Genomic DNA, 21,653 nt, shown 5'->3' with positions numbered 1-21,653 from the left:
CTCTCTCTCCTTTCTCTCTGTCTCTCTCTGTCTCTTTCTCTCTCCCTCGCACCTCCATCTCTTTCCATCTCTTTCTCTCTTTCTCTCCTGCTTCCACCACCATCCCCTCCCCTGTTTCTGTCTCTCTTGATTTTTTGCTGCCATGAGTTTAGCATCTTGCACCAATTGTTCCTCCTACAATGAGATTCTGACCTTCCGGGTGCAAATTAATGGCATCAACCAGTCATTACTGAAACTATGAGCCTAAACAGTCCTTTCCTCTTTCAGGTTGTCTAAGTACTTTATCACAGTAATGGAAGCAAGGTTGGCCCTCCTCTAGAAATGGCAAACACTGGAGTGCAGTAGTAAAATGTTCTTGTTTTAAAGAACCACGGTTCTTACCAGGGAGAGAGATGCTACTATTGCTCATAAGTGTGTCAATAGAACATTTGCTATTTGGGGACACCTATCATTTCATCCTAAACAGTAAGCTATCTGTCTATTATTTTCAGTTAATGGTTCCTTCATAATTTCTATTCCTCATTGGTAGTTCTCTGGATTTTCCTTTACTATACATCCTTTCTTAGCATCTGCATTTGGGGCAGCTCACGGTTTATGTCAAGGTCTTTGTCTTGCTTCTATTTATATCCAGAATTCCCAATCAGAAAATAACATTTTTCGGTGGAAAAATATTTTCAAATGTCCAGAAACATGTTTTGTTATCACACTGAAGGAAAAGAAATGTTACACTGCTACCCTGGTCCTTCTCTGGAGGATGAATTCAGGGCTTCATGTAGGCTAGGCAAGCACCCTGCCACTGACATAGATCTGCAGACTTTTTAAACTATGTATTTTGAGATTAACTTTCCCTGCATTGCCTAAACTGCTCCTGAACCTGCTGTATAGAAAGCCTTGCTCTGACCTCACAATTTGAAAATAATGTATACCCTGATGACTTCCTCATTTTTATCCTACTATTTGTTCCTATGCACCATATATAATCTGTGTGTTGTATAAATCTCATATTCACTCAACACTTAGCAGACCTGAAGTATGATTTCTGAATATTTCCCTAAAAGGTTAGTTATCATTACTCAGCTCATTACAATAAATGCTGCCATTATCTAGTACAAGCTCAGCCCTGAATATGAGTCATTCCCAACTTATCACCGTTTTGTTCCATACAAAAATTGTTAGTTAGGTAGAACTTTGAAATATTGTCTAGGTTTTTTTAAATTCTTTAACAGCCTCATAGCAACCATCAGTCTGAGTTCCATTAAGTACAGAACAGGCAAGAACCTCCTAATCATTCTTTGCTTTCCAATCGTTCTCAATTGAAATTTTGCAAGATGGTTTTCATAAAAAAGTTAAATGGAATTTGCATGTTTTACTTAAGTTCCACAGAAAGGAAATAGTGTGAGTTCATACTTTAAAAATATTCTTACTTTATCACTTCTAGTGCACATTTGGTGATGTGAAGAGTATTCTAATTGCAAAAATGCCATAACCTGTCCACATGTTCAATATGTTTTCTTTCAACTGTTAACATCTTTATATGTTAATATTTATCAATTTCTACTTTTAAATATATGTGTGCTAACCTACAATTAAACACATTTAGAGCAGCTTACTTATTTGTGACTCCTTTTCATAAGAAGACAATGAGGTGCCTCAAAGCAAGAGGCATTTTTGTCTCTCATCTGCTTCAGCCATCTTTATTTTCCCACCTCTCTGTATACTTTCCAATGCATCACAGTTATCTGTAGACCCTAGCAGCTCAAGTCTCCCTCTAGGTCTAGCACTCTGCTATGTGGCTACAACTTTGTTTTGTTGTTGCTATAAGCCCAAACACCAAACTCAGAAATTCTTATGAGAATTCTTTCTTATAGTCTACTGACGAGATACCTTCTCAGAATATATACCTGAATTATTTCCACATTTCACCCAACTACTCTGTAAATCTCTGATTGCCTTTACAAGCTAGAAGTCCATGTTCCTGGATCACACCACTGTGTCCTTACTCTTCTGTATCTTGCCTCCTAAAAACGGCACATTTATAATATTTTACTACAAGTTTATTTGTTTTGAATCTCCCCTAAACTAGAAGGTTGGTTTAAAAAGACCATACAGATCTCTCTTTTCTTGATTATATTCCTAGAACCTATAATAATTAGATCTTGACAAATTATGTAACAGTAAATATTTGTCAAATGAAACAATTAATGAAAAGACATTAATTTTAAAAATTACTGGTTTTACGTATGAGTATTTATTTTCTAAAGATAGTTTAAATCTCTCATCTTCCATAAGTTATATGTAGGTGATTTCTCTAAGTATGACTCATAGTAACTTTATTTCATATTTTTGTCACTTGAAAAATAGCAATCAGGCAACAATAATTTATACAATGCTAATCTGTAATTGTTATTCCTCTTCCATCAGTAGGGTCTTTGGTAGTTTCCACAAAAGATTCCAGATGATATTTTATGAACATAAATCAGAAACTATTTTTACTAAGTACTAGCAACCAAATTAAATAATATTCACTTAACATAAAATTATACTTTACCATGAAAATGGACAATATTGTAACATGGTAATTCAATTTTATTACAAAGATTGACTATGACAGTTTCATCTCACAATTTCCCCTATAGCAAGAATTTCTTTCATACTAGATAACTTATAACTAGATATAATAATCACAGCAAAATAAATTTAATTTCAAGGAAGACAAATGAAAATAGTAGACATAGATAGATGTATAGACAGATGATAGGTACATGGATACATAGATTGATTAGTAGATTGATTGGTAAATAGATAATATGTACATATATCAATTAATAGGTAGACAGATAAATTAATATATATGTATATATATAATTGATTAATAGATGATCCATAACTAAGGAAAAGAAGATCTTTGTTCTAATGTATAGAAGAATAACCATTGTAATAAAATATTTCAGATATGGCCAAATATGTGAACTCCCAGAATATTACCAAATTTTCATAAAATATTTTTTTCATGGAGAAACAAAGCAAGGCCTCGATTATTCTTTTGTGCCCTTGAAAGATGGATGTTTTGGGAGGCAAGTAGGGAAATCATTCTGCCAGGTTCCAATTCCCAAATATCAGATGCCACTCTTCTGGTGGCCTGAAAGATCACTGGAGAGAGGAAGGCTCTGAAAGAATGCTGAACTCTGGAGTGGTTACATCCACACACAAGAGCAGTTAGGGCTCTCTCTCTTCCTGGAGATTAGATAAATGATGAAACCATTAACCCATATGCACCAAGAGTGAAGTTTTAGACAGAAATTGTCAAAAAATATTGTTTTCTATACCAAATCCATATATATAGTTCTTCAGATGTATCATTTGACATTTCTTATTATCAAATACTTGCAGCTAGCTAGATTCTGAGAATAGTATCTGAATCTGAACTACTAGACAAGGAGAGTATCCCATGGAGCAATTTGCTATGGAATCAACTGCTGGAAAAGATTCATGAAACTTTTCAAAGGTTAAGGTATTACTGTGATCGGGAGCACTTGTACCCAAAAGCAGAATGAATCAGTTTTTCAGATGGTACTTCAAATAAAATGCATGATTATCTGACATGAACTTGCATTCATTAACAGAATGATAACACCAAAGTTAGTATAAAATGCAACATAAATCATACTGTGGTAGTCAAATCCAAACCAAGACAAATAATATTTCTAATACACCAGAATTCATGGTCACGTAAGAATTAGATCAAGATCTATTACCTTCCTCAAGGACCTCTTGGTTTGACACAGAGATAGAGCCATGAGATAACATCCCTAACTTCCCCAATGAAGAATGGCATCATTACTTATGCATTATCCTAACACTTTAAGAAATTAAAGGGCATCACAAAACAAGAGATTCTTGAAAATTCGACACACTGATTTCCATAGTGGCTGCACTGTTTGCAATACCACCAACATTGCATGGAAGTTTCTTTTTCCTTGCATCCTTGGCCAGATTTTGTTGTCAGTAGTTTTCTTGTTCTGAGCTTTTCTGCTGAGGTAAGATGAAATCTCAAAGCAGTTCTTTTATTTTTTTTATCTTAGAAACAATCTTATTTTACATATTAATCACTCATTCCCTTGCCTTCCCATCCTCCCATGGTTCCCAACCCCCATCCACTCCACAAGGATAGTCAGGCTTTCCACTGGAGGAGCATCAATGTCTGTGACATTATTTGGGGGAGAGCCTAGGCTGCAATCATATCACTTCATAGGGAATAGGCTTCCAAAGTCCATTTGTGCACTAGGGCTGAACACTGGCTCCACTGTTAGATGTCCCATAGACTGCCCAGGCCTCCTAGCTGGCAACCACATTCAAAGCAGTTTTAAATTCAAATTCTGCTAATTGCTAAAGATGCTGAACACTTTTTGATGTATTTCTTAGTCACTGTTGTTTCGTCTTTTGAGAACTCTTTTATTAGCCATGGTCCATTTTTAATTAGGTTACTTATTTTTCATTATTTACTTGTAATCTTTGTTTTCTGAGTTCTCTATATATTCTGGTTATTGATTATCCATTAAATATATAGCTGGCAAGATGCTCATCTACTTTGTGAGGTTCCATTTCCCTTGATTATTTTCTTTATGTAGAAAAGGACTTTAAGTTTATGAGATTTCTTTTGCCAATTTTGAACCCCAATTCCTGATAAAATTGAGTAGTATTTAGAAAGTTCTTTCTTATGTCTATGTCCTGTAAGGTATTGCCCAGAGTTTCTTCTAATGACTTCAGTGTTCCCAGTTTCACATTGAAATGCTCAATCTGTTTGGAGTTGATTTTTATGCAGGGTGATTAATAGTGGAATAATTTCATTCTTCTACATATGGACATCTAGTTTTGCCAGTATCATTTGTTATATATGGTGTGTTCTTACCAGTGTGTATTTTTGGCATAATTATAGTCATGTGGCTGTAGTTGTGTGCACTGATGCTTGATTCTTCTATTTTGTTCCACTGATCTATATGTCTACTTTTGTGCTAGAACCATGATGTTTTAATTGCCAGTGTTTTATAACTTAGCTTGCAATCCAATGTGGTGATTTCTCCAGCATTATTTTTTCAGAATTATTTTTGATATTAGAGTCCTTTGTTATTTATGAATTTTAGAAACTTTTTACTGTGAATAACTTATGAGTTTTAAGACTGCATTAATTCTATAAAATGCTTTTTCTTTTTTATTTAAATTACAAACAATCTTATTTTGAATACCAATCCCAGTTCCCCCTGCCCGCCATCATCCTCCAATGCCTCCAACCAACCCCCATCCTACCTCTCATCCTCTTTTCATAGTATTACTTCTACTAGTTAATACCATGATTAATTAATACCATGAATAAGTGAGGGGGTCTTTCCATTTTCAGGAATTTATTAATCCTTTGACTCAAAGATTGAAAAGTCTTTTTCATCCTTGGTTCATGTTAGTCCTAGATATTTTTTTCAGGCTATTTTTAATGGGAGTGTTTACATGCTCTTTATCAACATGTTTGTATATAGAAAGACTGCAGATTTTTGTAAGTTAGTTTTGTATTCTACCAATTTACTGAAATTGTGGAGAATTCCAAAAATATAAAAGCAGATATACTATCCGACACATCTGTCCACTCCTTGGCATACGTCTAATGGACTTGACATCCTATTCCAAGAGTATCATTTGGCCATGTTCATTGCTTCTCTACACAATAGCTGCAAAACTACCTAAATGTCCTTGATCTCAGGAAAAGAGGATGATATGATATATTCTTGTGCAGTGAAATAGCATTCAGCTGTAAAGAAAATGAAATTATGAAATTGGGTGATAAATATATGGAACCAAAAAATAGTAATTGAGTGAGGCACTCTAGAAACAGACATAGTCTCCCTTATTTTGGGGATCATAGCTCTGAATCTTTACATATGAGTACATTATTTGGAGTACTGGAATAATGTTAGGAATGAGGAAAGTAAAAAGTGACCATAGTGATGAGGTGGAGCAGAAGACGTTCTAGAGCACATATAAATATGAAAATATTTCTGTCATTTCCTAGTTATTTAAAACCCACCACTGTTGCGTTGAAATTATTATTATTATTATTATTATTATTATTATTATTATTATTATTATCATCATATAAGTTCTTATGTATGCCACTCTGGCCTGAAACCAACTACATAGCTAAGAATGCCACTAAGCCTATCTTATGTGGTGCCATGGCTAGAACTTGGTTTCATCTATGCAATCAAGTTTTTTTCCAACTGAGCTACCTCAGTCCCATATATTTTTTTGAAATGTAGAATTCTTTGCTTCTGAAAGGAAACTTAGAACACCACTTGGTGAAACTAAATAAGGCCATTTGATGTGTGAAAATCAAATATCCCCAGGGCAATTCCCTTAAGAGGCACTAAGAAGTGACTGCAGCCAGAATGAATGAATGAATGAATTGCTCATGCATTGAGTCCACTAGGAAGAATCACTCTAAAAGTGAAGAATGAGTTGTTTTTCAAGAGCATGGCTAAATACAGTGAAGTCAAAAGAAAAGAAGGTCTTGAGGAAGCAACAAAGTGAATAGAAAATACTCTGGTAAAATAACTCAAGAAATTTTCCAATAGTTAATACTACCAGCATGGCTACAAATCAGAAAGAAAGAAAGGTTATAACAGGCAGGAAATACAAACAGGTTCTCTGCTGTAAGGCATACACAAGTGCTTCTGATCTAGGGGAACACTTTATGTTTGCAAGATGAATAGATTATGTGGAATGATGTGGAGAATGACAGAGAAGAAAGGCAGGATGATTTGATTGCATTTAAATTATGTGCTATAATTGGTCTACACAGTCAAAGATGGAAAAGATGATGAGTTGATAAAAAGAAATGCATGCACAATATGTGGAATATTTAGGTGTGAATTTGATGGTGAGTTGTTACAGAAGTATCATGAGAAATTATATGTATATGCACAATATTGACTTATGCCATTCACTAAGTAAATAAATTCACTTATGGACATTCTAATTAGTGATATATTTAAGAAATACATAAAAGAAATTTGATTCATGCTTCTGGGTATCAGAGAAAAATGATAGACATTATTCCAGTTCAGGAAAAACAGTCCGTCCAAACATGAGGCAAAGCATCAGTAGTCAATTGTGAGCGGTCAGATCAGCTGTTGCAGCCCGTTACAAGATACAAGAAGGGAGAGACTGAGGTTGGCTGGGCTGCTGTGTTAAAGCTCCACAGGCTGAGTGATTCAGCCTCAGACAATATCTCAGAGTTCCAGAGTTTGGAGTTGAGATAAGCATGCCATACAAGAATTTGAGAATTAATGAGCTTCCCACTGTCCCCTCACATGATGAAGAGGATGTCATTAGAGGACCTGCCCTCCCACATCCTCTTTTGAAGCCACTAAGTCTATCAGGAGGACCCTGAACTCCTAACATTATCTGACCTTACTGATTTGCTGAAGCAACTTCATCAAATTATCATCTGAGGTTAAAACCTCAATCTATGAATTTTGATGGTACATCATTCAGTCTACAGCACATGCTTCAATAATAAAGTTTCTATTTATGTTAAATGCTAGAAAACAATTATATAAAGTAAGAGCTAGCTATATGGAAGCAAGTGATGACCTTGGGCAGAAAAGTCATGTGAAGGTGAGTAGAATGTTGATTAGACAGGAACAAGAAGATGGAAATATCTAGCATTGACATCTTTCCAAGTCCTTGACTGAGAGACAGGGAAATATCACTTTTGAGTGGAAATGATGTTTATAGAAAAATTGAAGTGAGTTGAGAGTTACTGGGTGCTTTAAAGCTTTTGAAAATCTGATTCAATCTGAAGAACACATGCTGTGACTTCAAGATGAGGATGAGACTGCTTCTTGTGTATTATCAAATTTCATCAGCCTTACACTCTGACAAGTGTCACACTGGGAACCACAATGGCGCATTGTAAGGAACATGAAAATGGGGACTTAAAGCATTCGAGTGTCAGTGCCCTGGTCAACGTCATAGCCAGTGAGTATCTTTCCAGAACCCAAGCATTTGTTTTTTGTCTGGCATCTATTCTGTGGCACGCAATTCCTTTTCAGTCTCCTCTCCTGCAATTACATTCTATTACACTGCTGGAAAATCTAAACAACTTTCCATTCCCTGAGAGCTTTACGTAAGCTTTACGTATGGTTCCTTGGCCCTTGGCACTTGCTTCTTGTCTGCTTGGAATGACAGTTACTTGGTACATTCATTCCCCGCTGTTAGGTTTTGAACCAAAGGTTAGCCAGCCTATCAGGAAGACTTTTACTTGAGTTAATTACCACTTACATTCATCATCATGCCCTGTTTCCTGCATGTATTCTCACATTATAGACTATGATATTTATTATTATCAGTTATTATTATTATTGTTAATATTATAATCAGAATAATCGCTATTAACAAGGCTTTATTGGAGAAGAATCATTAATGTAATATTTAACTATATTATTATGTACTTAAACCTTACCTAGCACAAACAAACATAAATACATTTTAAATAAATTTAATGATTGGAGAAAAGCATCAAAAGCATACATCAGTGTTGTACATTAGTTTTTATTCACAACTGCTTCCAATTCCACCTCTACATGGCTGCAAAACCTCTGTGTTTACCAGGTAGGTTCTATTCACTCAGATGCACATAAACCATCCACAGATCCACATAAAGTGCATCTATACAGACCTTTAAAAATATCCAAAGTAAATAAAAATGAGTCAGAGGAGAATGTAAACAGCAGAGCTTAAATATTCTGGGAGCAAGGTTGAAATTAAAATTCTAAATTTTCCTAAATGATTCCTGAGAACCTGAGGACAGACCTCAAAAGTCATAATTCGATTTGAAAACATGTACATCAATTGTGTTTTAACATATTTAATCAGATTATTCTGGCAAATTATGGCCATATGTATGGTTCTATATGTATTTCATTATGTCTGACATGAGTTCCTACCTCCAAACAGTTGCACAGGCTGGTTGGCCTTCATGAAAATGTATATGCTGACTGCAATAAGCCTTCTTTCATAGTCTTATGCCACACCGCTGTGCAGCCTGTGTCCGAGAATGTGCAAAGGGTGTCGGGATTGATGCCACAGAGACCAGTCGATGATGTAAAGAAAACTTCAAGAAGGCTTCCAGAAGGCTCCTCAAGAAGGCTCTACTTTATTCTTCCCCTGGCTGGTTATATATGCCCTGACACCAGAGGCGTGGTGGGTGGGTCAGGAAGAGGCAGTCAGTCTTTGGAAAAGGTCAAGGTCAGGGTGTTCCCCAGGGCTAGCCATTATCAGGTCACCATATTGTTTTTAGTAAACATTGTCTTACAGCTGCCTGATCCCAGGCTGATGGGGAAGTGGGCCTCCGGCCAAGGTCTGTTGTTCCCACGATCTTATTGTTTATTTATCCATGACATTTATGAATGTATCTAAAAATTATAGCTAGGTCATATTCATAAAAATATTTCTACCTTGTCCAACTTAACATTTAGTGTTTAAATTCAATATAAATATTTATATTTTTTGGTTGGTATATGTTAATTTCCGCAAATTCCTTTGTGTATTAGAACTCCTTATTTTATTAAGTATTGTACATATAAAATTCAAATTATTCAATGTGTCTATTTTAGGATTTATTTATATTTATTGGTTTGTATATGCTAATTTCCACAAATTCTTTGTGTATTAGAACTCCTTATTTTATCTAGAATTGTATATATAAAATTTAAATTGTTCAATGTGTCTATTTTAGGATTTGGGAGAAATTTGCTGTTAAATTGCAAGTAAAAAGTAAAACATAATTATCTCTATTTAATAATAGACTTGTAGGATAATTTAAATAGTTTTCACTTAAAGACTCATTTATTTCTCCTAGGTATTTCTGAATTCCAAATTATTGCCACTACAATGAAGATTAGTGTAGTGAGCTCCAGAATCATGGCTAGATTAGAACCTTAAATGAAATATTTTCACAGGATTAAGATTCATAACTCTGAGTGTAGACATTTTGAGAACTCTGTTCTGTTAGTCTTCTTAGGAAAATACAATATACATTGCATTATTTTTCAATCATTTTACTTTCATAATTACTAAATTTTAAATGGTTAGGTAGTATGTTTATATTTTTTTGGTGTGCTTGTGTTGTGAGTGTGTGTGGTGTATATGCATGTGTGAAATAGGTGCAGGTTCCCAAGAATGTGCACAAAGAACTGAGAACGACATCAAGTGGCATGTGCTATAACTCTTATAGCTTTTGGATAAAGTCTTGCACTGAACTTAGTTCTGTATCTATAGCCATAAAATTCCAGTGATCCAATTATTTTAATTCACAGAGGTGCTGGAGTTATAAGGGTCATGCCTAGCTTTTTATGTGGGAGGTGAGGATTTGAACTTGGATCCTCATTCTTGTGCAGCAGCTACACCTCCCCATAGCCACATCTTCAGCCTTAACTGGCTTTTAAAGAAATAGAACAAATGCTGTTTCTAATATTGTGTAGTAATTCCAAAGACTCTGTTGGGCCTTGGTGGATGACAATTAAATAAGAGGTCTGACAAAACACTGTTCACTGGATGAAGCTCCACCATGAGCAGAGGAGGGACAAAGAACCACCAACTGAGACGGAAACATCAAAAAATGCCCAAGGCTAAGGAAAAGCAAGAAGAGTCTCATCATGGAGGAAGCATATGGAAAGAACCCACTGAGGTCAGCAAGCACATTGCAAAACATAATTTCCAGGGACATCTGTGTCTTTAAACTTAAAAATTATGTCTGTAGAAAGGTTCACAGAAATCAAAGGTTGCAGTTTAGTAACAGAATGCTTGCAAATTGTGATATTCATTCTTAGTTGGATTACTGGTTCCCCATTATTTCCTTTTTGGGGTGAGAAAAATTCATGTAAATTCATAAAATCACTTTCTGAAATAAATTATTTAAAAACCAGGAAGCATAAACTGTCATTGGTGTTTTTGATTTTAGCCATTCTGACAGGAATGAGATGTTTTGATTTGTATTTCCCTGATGGCTAAAGTTGTTGAGCACTTTCATAAGTGTCTCTGATACATTTTAAACCCCTATTGAGAATTCTTTATTTAGTTCTGTACCGCACTCTTTAATTGGATCCTTTCATGATTTGGAGACTTGCTTCTTGAATTCTTTGTAAATTTTGGAGATCAGCACTCTGTCAGATGTGGGGTTAGTGAATAACTTTTCCCATTCTGTGGGTTGCCTTTTTGTCTTGTTGACTGTATGCTTTGCCTTATAGAAGTTTCTCAGTTTCAGGAGATCCCAGTTTATGCTGGAGAGGATGTGGAGAAAGCACTCCACCACTGTTGGTGGTGGCAGTGCCAACTTGTACAGCCACTTTGGAAATAAGTATGGAGATTCCTCAGGAAAATGGGAATCAGTTTACCACAAGACCCAGCAATTCCATTCTTAGACATATACCCAAAGATGCACATTCATACAGCAAGGACATCTGTTCCACTATATTCATAACAGCATTATTTGTAATAGCTGGAACCTGGAAGCAATCTAGATAACCCTCAACTGAAGAATGGATAGAGAATATATGGTACAATTTACACAATGGAGTACTACTCAGCAGAAAAAACAATGGATTCTTGAAATTTGCAGGCAAATGGATGGCACTCGAAGAAATCATCCTGAGTGAGGTAACCCAGTCACAAAAGGACAAACATGGCATGTACTCACACATATATGCATTTTAGACATGAAGCAGGGGAGTGCCAGCCTACAATCCCACCACCAGAGCATCTGGGAAACAGGGAGGACCCTAAGAGAGATATGCATGGTACCCCAGAAAAGGGGAATGAGATAGGATCCCCTGAGTGGACTGAGAACATGGGGGCCGGGGAGAGGGAGATGGAGGAGAAGTGGGGGGGGAGTGAAGAGAAGGGGAGAGGAGGACATGGGAGAGCAGGAATGTTCAGTTAGGGGAAGAAAAGATGAGAGCAGGATGAGAGTTACCATAATAGAGGGAGTCATTATAGGTTTGATGAGAGATCTGGCACTAGTGAGATTTCCAGAGATCTACAAGGATGACACCAACTGGAAATCTAAGCACTAGTGGAGAAGTTATGTTAAATGCCCTTCCCCAATAATGAGATTGACGACTTCCTTGTATGCCATCCTAGTGCCTTCATCCAGTGGCTGTTGGAAGCAGAAGCAGACACCAACAGCTAAACACTGAACTGGAGTCCTGAAAACCACTTGCAGAGAGGGAGGAGTGATGAACAAAGGATTTCAGACCAGGCAGGTGAAACCCACAAAAATAAATGACCTGAACAAGGGGGAGCTCATAAGCCACAGACTGATGGCTGAGAGGCTAGTATAGGACTGATCCAGGCCCCCTGAATGTGGGTGTCAGTGAGGAGACCTTGACAATTTGGGGGCCTTGGGAGCTAGATCAGTATTTATCCCTGGCATCCGAATTTACTTTGGGAGCCTATTCTACATGGAGGGATGCTTTCTCATCCTGGACACATGGGAGAGAATCTAGGCCCTACCCAGGATGATATGACAGACTTCGGAGATCCTTCATGGAGGGCCTCATCCTCCCTGGGTGCAGAATGGGGATTGGGTGAGGGGTGGGGGTGGGGGGAGTAGAGGGAGAAGGAGATGGAATTGTCATGTGAAGCAAGCATGTTTCTAATTTATCAAAAAACTCAAGACGCAGTTGACTATACAAAAATGTAATGCTGCGAACTTTAATAATGCCCTAAGCGTGTGGTTATAAGATATAAGTGATTCCAATGGAACAGAATACTGAAAAAGTTAAAGTACTGCCAATACAATCCAAGAAGAGCGAGGTAGATGGAGGCAGTGTCTGCAAAGTACTAACATTAACAACCATATAATGTTAATGGAAGAAAGCCATTTCTTAACCTTGATTTCAAAGAATACTGAATATGAGTTGTAAGGAAATTCTCATAATGTATCTTTAAATTTGATACTAACATTCTTCCATTATGATTTCAAAAACCATTCACTTTAGAGGGTTACAGTTTCTGTATAATTGATCTTAAGCAAAATTAGTATTATATTAAACCAAAAGAATGAGGATGTGTTTCCTGCTATCGTAGTATTATTCTAAAAGATAACAATCTTATGCAACAAACACTACACACCAATCTGCCTGAGACAGCAGAGTGCTTACAGAGTTCTCATTTTATTTTTCTGATTTAAGAGGTCTAACACCATTAAATATGTTTGGGAAATTTTTTCAACAAGCATAGTTAGACAATATGAAATTGATAACTGAGTATCACTTACCTGGTTGCACTTACCTATGGACTCTTCCTTGTCTGGGGCAGAAACTGGGAAATGGATGTTAAGGAAGCAATTGACCAGTAACACCAGATGAGCCCAATGATTAAAACGAGTTTATATGTAGCCAGGAGCTTTCTTTGAGGAGTCAACATGCCTACTTTATCTAGGAATCAATTCACTTGTCTCCAAATTCAATGTGTATAGCTAGCTTTTCTTCTAAAATAAATACCAATTTATGCAAGTTCCAGGAACAAACATGAAACAGTTGAATTATGTAAAAGATCTTGGTATAAAATGTTATTTTTTATTTTTAAACTCTTACTTATATATTTTATGTAAAGCATACATATTTTGAAAATTTTCAATGTAAAGGCTCAAAGTACAAATAAAAAACAACAAAGCAAAAGAATGTGATACTTGCCAATAAATTTATTAATTTAAGTTGTAATTATAAAACGAAAATTAAAAGCAGGGGAATATTTCAGTCTGTAAAATGCTTGCCTTGCAAACCAAGACCTGAGTTCAGTTCCCAGAGCCATATGAAACAGCTGGGTGTGGTGAATTGCAATTGGAATTCCAGGACAAAGAGGATACTTCTGTCTCTCTGAAGAGACAGCATAGCTGAATCTTCTAGGTCCAGTCCAGTGAGATACCTGGTTTCTACAAGCAAAGCAGTAAGCAGTATGTACTTGTGAAACTACTCTCAAACTGCTGGCTTTACACACACACACACACACACACACACACACAGGCAACCTTCCACATGAGTATGCACATATATATTTACAAAAGTAATTAAAATATAAAATTAATATTAATCTGTCCTTTAATTTAACATAGGGGAAAAAAGCTAATGATGGAGAGGTAATTCCTACTGTGTACCGTAAGCTTTATGTCACTTACAGTGCTCATAGCAACTAATCATACAAAAATCCAGGTCAGTGTCACACTTTTTCAGCTGTATTAGACCATTTAAGATAGTTCAAGGGGGCCTGAGGCAGGAAAGGTACAAAATTAAGTCATTCATCTTTTCATGAATTTGTTCATAAAGCAGATGGACTCATAAAGGGCTACTTTCACATAAAATATACAATATGTTTCATAATGTCCAAAGTCCTGCAAATGCAAATGTTTCTATTTCATAATTAAACAGTTAAAATATTGATACTGCATTTTGAAAGGTCCATATTGAGAAAGACTATGCTAAGTCATGTTCAATAGTAATTTTCAAAGTACCCCTGGTGTATCTTAAAATAATGTATTCTAATAGATGTATGAAAATGTATGTATTTATGGAATATGATGTATTTTTCAATGCACTAATATGGATTGTAATAGTCATATTCATTCAACATTCGTAATATCAATATTCAAAGTCAACAACAAAATAAAATCTGCATAATGCTCACTATATTAGTCCTGAGTATCAGAGATTGTCTACTGTAAAGAGAATCTGAAATCCAAGACTTGAGCACACACACACACACACACACACACACACACACTTTGGAATTGCAATGTTGGGCATAAATGGACACATAGAGAAAAATTAAATTGAGACAGAGTATCAAAATGTTGTTCTGTTCTTATATTTCTTGATAGCTGTTATGAACCTTCAAAACCATTAAAAAGGAGAAAAGCAACCCCTGTGTGATATAGATTTCACATTCTTGAGATATCTATACAACAAGTAAAATATATTAGAAAGTATGTGTGAAATTGTCTAACCTTAACTCTTGTACATTTTTAGAGGAAACATATAAACATGGTGCATCTACATTAGAATACAGTTACTAATATATGTGGTTAAAAAATACAAGACACACAAATTGTCATTTTAATCACTAGGATTAGAGTTCAATGGCATTAACAATTTACAGATTATGTGCAATTATCACTGTTGCACTTTCAGATCTTGAGAATACATATTTCCCTGAAAGTAGTTAAAGCAGGGATAGAACAGATCTTTTTATACCAATATTCAATGCAACATTTTTATAACAACTAAGTTCCAGAGGTCACTCAAGAGACCACTGATAGCTGAATGGATAGAAAAATACAGGTTAAAGAATTCTACAGAGTATGATTTAGCCTGGAAAGAAACATTCTGAAACATTGTGACAACATGGATGAGCCTTAAAAACGTGTTCTAAGTGAAATAAGCCAACAGAAGAACAAATATTATATGCTAACTCTTGGAAACTTTCTATAAAAGTCAATTTAAATAAAAGTATATGGTTAACACAGACTATCACATGAAGAGAATGCAAGTGTTGTAGGCATGGATGGCAATAATTAAAGAATAATATGAAAGTTGTTGTAGCCACAAAAATGATGAGCTAAATGGTAAACTATTGCTGCATATATCTTGCTGTGAACAAGGTGGGGAGAAGCATGGGCAAGAAAGGACAAAATTATTAACAAAGATTTCAGATTCCCCTGTTAAATATTAGGCAAAAAATGTTCCATCATCTTAATTGGAGCAACAACTTATTTCTTCTTGTTTTGGTTATATTGTGTTCTTTGAGTTTACAAACTGTGTCTCTACAGGGTCCTGAAAAAAATTAGTCTGCTTCTGGCCTCAGGTGTGTGAATATCTTCTTGGCAGTAGTTGCTCGAGTATCCAGGCAGCTTATCATTAAAATACCCTGATCTTACACAGAAATTTCTTCAGTCCTAGCTTGGTGGTACTGGCTTGCAATCTCAGTTACTCTAAAGATTGAAGCAGAGGGATTATGCTAGGAGTTCAAGACCAGCCCAGAATAAAACAAATTCAAGACTATCATGGACAACTGGGTATGACTAAATCAAAGCAGTAAAAAGATGAAGGGTTTACATTAGAATTCAGTGTCACAGCACTCGCTAAGTGTACAAGGTCATAGGTTCAATGTCTAATACTGAACACAGAAGGAATACAATCTCTGTGGTTTCTTTCTACTACAAGATTAATATTTATAGGTGGGGATCTTGCTTTTTTCTTAAAATTTATGTTTTATGTTTTTCAGGAAGGTAATTTTATCTGGAAGTCTTTCCAAAATATATTGGATGTCTTTATAATTTATTGTTTGAAGAACTGAAAAGGAAAACATTACATGATGGAAAGTCTATCATTATGGAGCATATTTTGCTTTTGCCTTAAATATAAAAAAGAAGAAAAGAAAAAGAAACACCTATTTTCTCCCTCAAAGTACATCTTATTTTCCTACATGATCCCCCATCAAAGGACTCACTTTCCTTGAGGAGTGAGTGGAGGGTGGGTTGGGGGTATGTGGGGGAGGGGCAAAGGAGAAGGAGAGGGAGAGGGACCTGGGATTGTTATGTAAAATAAGATTGTTTCTAAAATTTTAAAAATTACTACAAAAAAGCGTAATTAAATCTACATAGATAAACACATGATGAATAATAGGGTTTAACCTTTTCCCCCACCAGATATAAACTATGCTTTTAATTTTTCCTTTTCCTTATTCATCTTTTAATATAAATGTTCAATAAGTGTTTATATCCTTTACCCAAGCTTCTCTTTTATCTTGTTCCAACTTAACAATCTTAATTGCTCTAAACCTGTGAACTTTTAAAAAATTGTTTTCTTGCAGGGCATTGGTGGCACACCCCTTTAATTCCAGCACTCAGGAGGCAGAGGCATGCAGATCTCTGTGAGTTCAAGGCCAGCCTGGTCTACAGAGCAAGTTCCAGGACAGCCTCCAAAACAATACAGAGAAACCCTGTCTCAAAAACCAAAAAAAAAAAATGTTTTCTTTAATTATGAGTCTTTGGTGAAAAAATACTGCCTAGTGAAAGTTAAATCTGAATATTGAATTACCTGTCTTAATGAGGCAAACAGAAATATACAACCTTTAAGTATGATTTTGGTCAAATATACAAGTCATTTGCAACTGTGACTATAGATTCATAGTGCTATGATAAAGCCTATGGAACCTTAACGGATTCCATGGTAGGCAAGGGACAAACATACCAGGCAGACAGAGTTTAAGTGAGAAGGTTTATTAGAAATGGACATGGGGGAAGAAAGAGAAAAGAGGTAAAAAGACACAGAGACAGAGAGAGGAGAGTAGAGAAGGGGGAGACAGGAAAAGTCCTGCCTGCCCCAAGGGAACAGCAGGAAAGAGAGAGAGAAAGAAATCAGAAAAGAGAGAGCAGAAAGAGAAAAATAAAAAGGCATGAGTTGAGAGGAGCAAGGAAAGAGAGGAGCAGGAAAAAGAGAGCAGAAAGCAGTTGTAAGTAGGTGGAGGTCTTTCTTTTAAAGGGGTCCTTTGAACCTGCACTGACCAGGGCGCTTTCTAAACGCATTCTGCCAGGTGACACGGGCAGGTCAGCATAATGCCTGAATCCTTACACATAGTGGCCTCATTGGTCTTATGAGGAGCCTCATACAATTCATAACTATTATAGTGTGAAAACTAGAACCTAACAATTTTGAATATTTATATTTTTGGTTGTGAGCCTAGCCTTTAACAGCTGAGTCATCTCTCCAGTCCTGATTTTGAATTTTCAAGCCACATACATTCAGGTGGTTTCAAAGAATTAAGCAAGAATAGCCTAGCATTTCTGATGCACACTTTCTTTTCATATATACACATGAAACTCTTACTGTGTCTTAGGATGATGTCAATGATCAGCAGCTGAAAGTTATGATTGATCCTCTTCTAGAAGACAATTTCCTGTCCAGCTGTTTTTTAATGTGTTCAATAAAAGCAATGCTAAACAAAATCCCCACTGAAAATGATCATGTAAATAAAAATTATTTTGAATGCTTGCGTTTTAATGAATATAAATATATTTAAATTTATTTTATCAATAATACAATAAAAACTGTAGATAAAACAAAACAATGGAAGTTAATTTGGGATAGCTACAATGTCACAGACTGGAAAAATTTAGTTATTAATCAAGCATCCAAAGATATATGAAGGCTCAGGGACACAGTTAAAAAATATGTTTTTAACCTTGAATATTTGGAGGGCAGTACTTAGTAAGTGAAGGCTTACTTACTACCTGAGAGGGGGACAGGTAGAAAACAGCTAGAATCTGGATAAAATCTACAGTGCTAGACAGAGGAGAACACTCAAAATATACTAAAGGTTCAGAAGGAGACATGATCTGATGATTAACACTAAGTTGTATGGTTGAAATCACTCTCTTAGTTTACAGCAAAATGAAACTTCTGTCAACATGGAGAACTTTAATGAAGAGCTGTGAGTGTCCGTTACAGCTGAATTCCAACTAGAGAAAGTGAACATTGGCTTCAGCAGGATGGAAACATCTCCAGAAGGCTTTGACAATGCACATGAGACTGACACTCAAACCAACCAACCAACCAACCAAACAAACAAACAAAAAAATCCATGTTACTCAAAATTTCAAGTAAAGGAAAAGTAATTAATACCACAAGTCAATCTGAATTGCTTTCATTGAAGAAGAAGGATTGGAGTGCACAAGGCAGAAATCTGGGTTATCTGTCTGTCTCCTCCGGCTCTATATTCCTTATTCTAGCACTGTCCAAAGCACTAATCCTGGATCCTGATGCAGCGTCCATCAACTGCTCAACTCTTTATAAATACTAGCCTCAAGCACATGAGCCTATATACAGGGTCAACAGAGACACATCATTCCTTGATCAGGATTGATTCAATAAATACTTGCCAAAGATCTGGAGGGTGGACTGTGATCCAGACAGTACTTAGATAAAGAACCACTTCAAGAACAAAAGGATCCACCAGAAATTCAAAGCGGTGAGTGATCAGACAATATGTTAGAAAAGTACAATTTCATCTATATAGCACCAGAAGTAAATCCACACATACTTTTCATTAAACACATTATTATAAAACATTAAAACTTATTTCAGAGAGAATGAAAACTTGGTACTTGATGAATTTGTAGGAGATAATCAGCCTCACATCAGGACTGCATTATAGTCTCTCCTTTGTACAACTTTATTAACACAAATTATTATATAGTAGGGCAGTAATCTAGTTTTAGATAATGTTCATTGGTGAAAGCATAAAGACAAAACTTCCATTCCTGTACCCCAGTGGTGACTAACAAGCTTCTTTCCAGTTCAGTGGTTTTCTCAATGTACACGGTTTTCTAAGGAGAGTTGAAATTGATAAAGAACTTACCACATTGTTCTTGGCACTTTGAGTGAAGCATCATATTTAAAGCCGTGGGAGTCTTGAGAAAGCACCATTATTAATTACTCCCTTTAGAAAAAGTTTTAAACTGTAGTGGAGAAAGAATTTATATAATGACGATAAAGTAGCATAAAGACTGACACTCAAACCAACCAACCAAACAAACAAACAAATCCATGTTACTCAAAATTTCAAGTAAAGGAAAAGTAATTAATACCACAAGTCTATCTGAATTGCTTCCATTGAAGAAGGAGTATTGGGGTGCACAAGGCAGAAGTCTGGGTTACCTGTCTTTCTCCTCTGCCTCTATATTCCTTACTTGCCATGTTTATCCCCTTCTAATTCTCCCATTCTGAGAACAGATTTAAAACCAAACAAAAATAATGGTTTGTAGTTCAAATTACACCATGCTGAGTCTATAATGTTTGAGAGTATGCATGTTAACCTTTGTTTAAAAGCATAATTATGTTTCATATATAACAAGAGGGCAAAATTAATAAATTCTCTTTAACAGAGAAAAGATAAATTTGCAGATTCTCCTTGTCAGAATGAAAGATGAGTGTTATTCTGTAGCTGTGCTTGCTACATTGTAATTACTTTCCCAGCAGTATATTAATTAGTCACCTCCAGTAGTCTAGAACTCTTTGATGCTAGGTAATGAGATTAATAAAAGATCTCTACCGCCCTCCGGAAGCTCCCACAGGCATCAAGTATTCTAAATTATATTGCCTGTATATAGACATGAAAAGCCCTTCAGGTGTCAGGAGCTAACCCAAAACTCTGGTCAGCATATCATAGTGCCAAGCACTTAGAAAAGGGATATCTATCAGAGTAGCATGCTATAAGCCAGACCATCTCTATGGCTGGTGAGGCATTTTCTCTATGGGTATACCATGATGCCAGCTAATGCCTGAAGGGTTGCAACTTCCAAGGGACGGTTTAGAATTTAAATGACTCTAAGCAAAAGGATAAAACATTCATTGAGAAACATATACTGAAAAAGAGAAAATACCAGAAAGTTTTCTTCCACATGCAATGGTAAGTTTCTGAAGAGAAAACTATTTTACATAGGGAGATAATAATAATTCATAGAAATGTTAATTGAAAATAAAATTGAGCTATAATTGTAACTTCCTAATGTATTGCATTTTTCTAATATGTGTATATGTGGAAAATCTCTGTTCCCACTACTTCTATCCATTTGGAACCGCTTTCTGCAGTGCAGGAATTTTGGTTTTCTTTATAAATGTCACTTAGGAATTTTGAGTAGCTTGTGGAAGTTGATCACTATGTGTTTCCTGGCAGGAAGAAAATGCTACTTAGAATACCAGAATCCCAGTGAAGTGCCTTCTCTCAAACACACTCTCTGAGGAAAGGAGGCTGCTGGAAACCAAGCCAAAACAATGATCAATAGAACATTCCCAAGCAACTATATGTACAAGATTAGAAGCTAATTCAAATATTCATATAATATTCATATAATTCACATTATATATTATATAGACAAAGGGTCAAATTTCTATTATTAGGTTTTATTCTCCACAAAATTAATGTTGTGTCAAATAATTTTTTAAGATAACAAGAGAGAACTGTAACAAATGTGCATATCTTCTTTTATTTTCATTATATTACCACAGTTTTTTTTCAATAATGTTGACTTTTGCACCAAGCAGAGCATTTGGTATTTGCTGAACTGCCCATATATTTCTCTGAGTATGCACTATGCTACCACTGCTACTGCAGATAAGGAAACCTGCACAAGAGATTGCCTCAAAGAAGCTAAACCGGCCAAGACTGGATCTTTGATCTTCTTGCTGCCTGGTGCTTATGTCCCCAGAGAGGCTACGGAAAGATTTAGAATGTCCCTAGTCAGAGGAAAGTACTGTGACTTAAAAATGCACTGGAAGTTCTGCTAAGAAGAGTTTCCTGAAGTCAGTGTAATTGTATCTGAAGGGCATGGAAAATTTGTACTTGAATATAGCAGATCAATAAATATTAGGTATTTATGTTCCTTAATGTTCTATAGTATTAGCATTACTCTTCATTAGTATACATAAAAACAGAGCTGGGCCAAGGAAGAGATTAACACTTGGTTTTAATTGCTGATTCAAGATGTGGAATTCTCTGAGTTGTTTTGACTGGAATTGGAGACTGCAAGCTGTAAGAGGCATGTGTGA

General features: G+C 35.8%; 1 pseudogene; it reads left to right on the top strand.

Moving 5' to 3' along the window:
- The first annotated feature begins 7,952 nt into the window (after positions 1 to 7,952).
- The window catches only part of LOC101832193, a 63,529-nt pseudogene continuing 49,828 nt past the window's right edge, over positions 7,953 to 21,653 (top strand).

Source organism: Mesocricetus auratus, unplaced genomic scaffold (genome assembly GCF_017639785.1).
Source record: "Mesocricetus auratus isolate SY011 unplaced genomic scaffold, BCM_Maur_2.0 Super-Scaffold_100676, whole genome shotgun sequence".
Lineage (NCBI taxonomy): Eukaryota > Metazoa > Chordata > Mammalia > Rodentia > Cricetidae > Mesocricetus > Mesocricetus auratus.
This window is presented reverse-complemented; position numbering and strand designations above follow the sequence as displayed.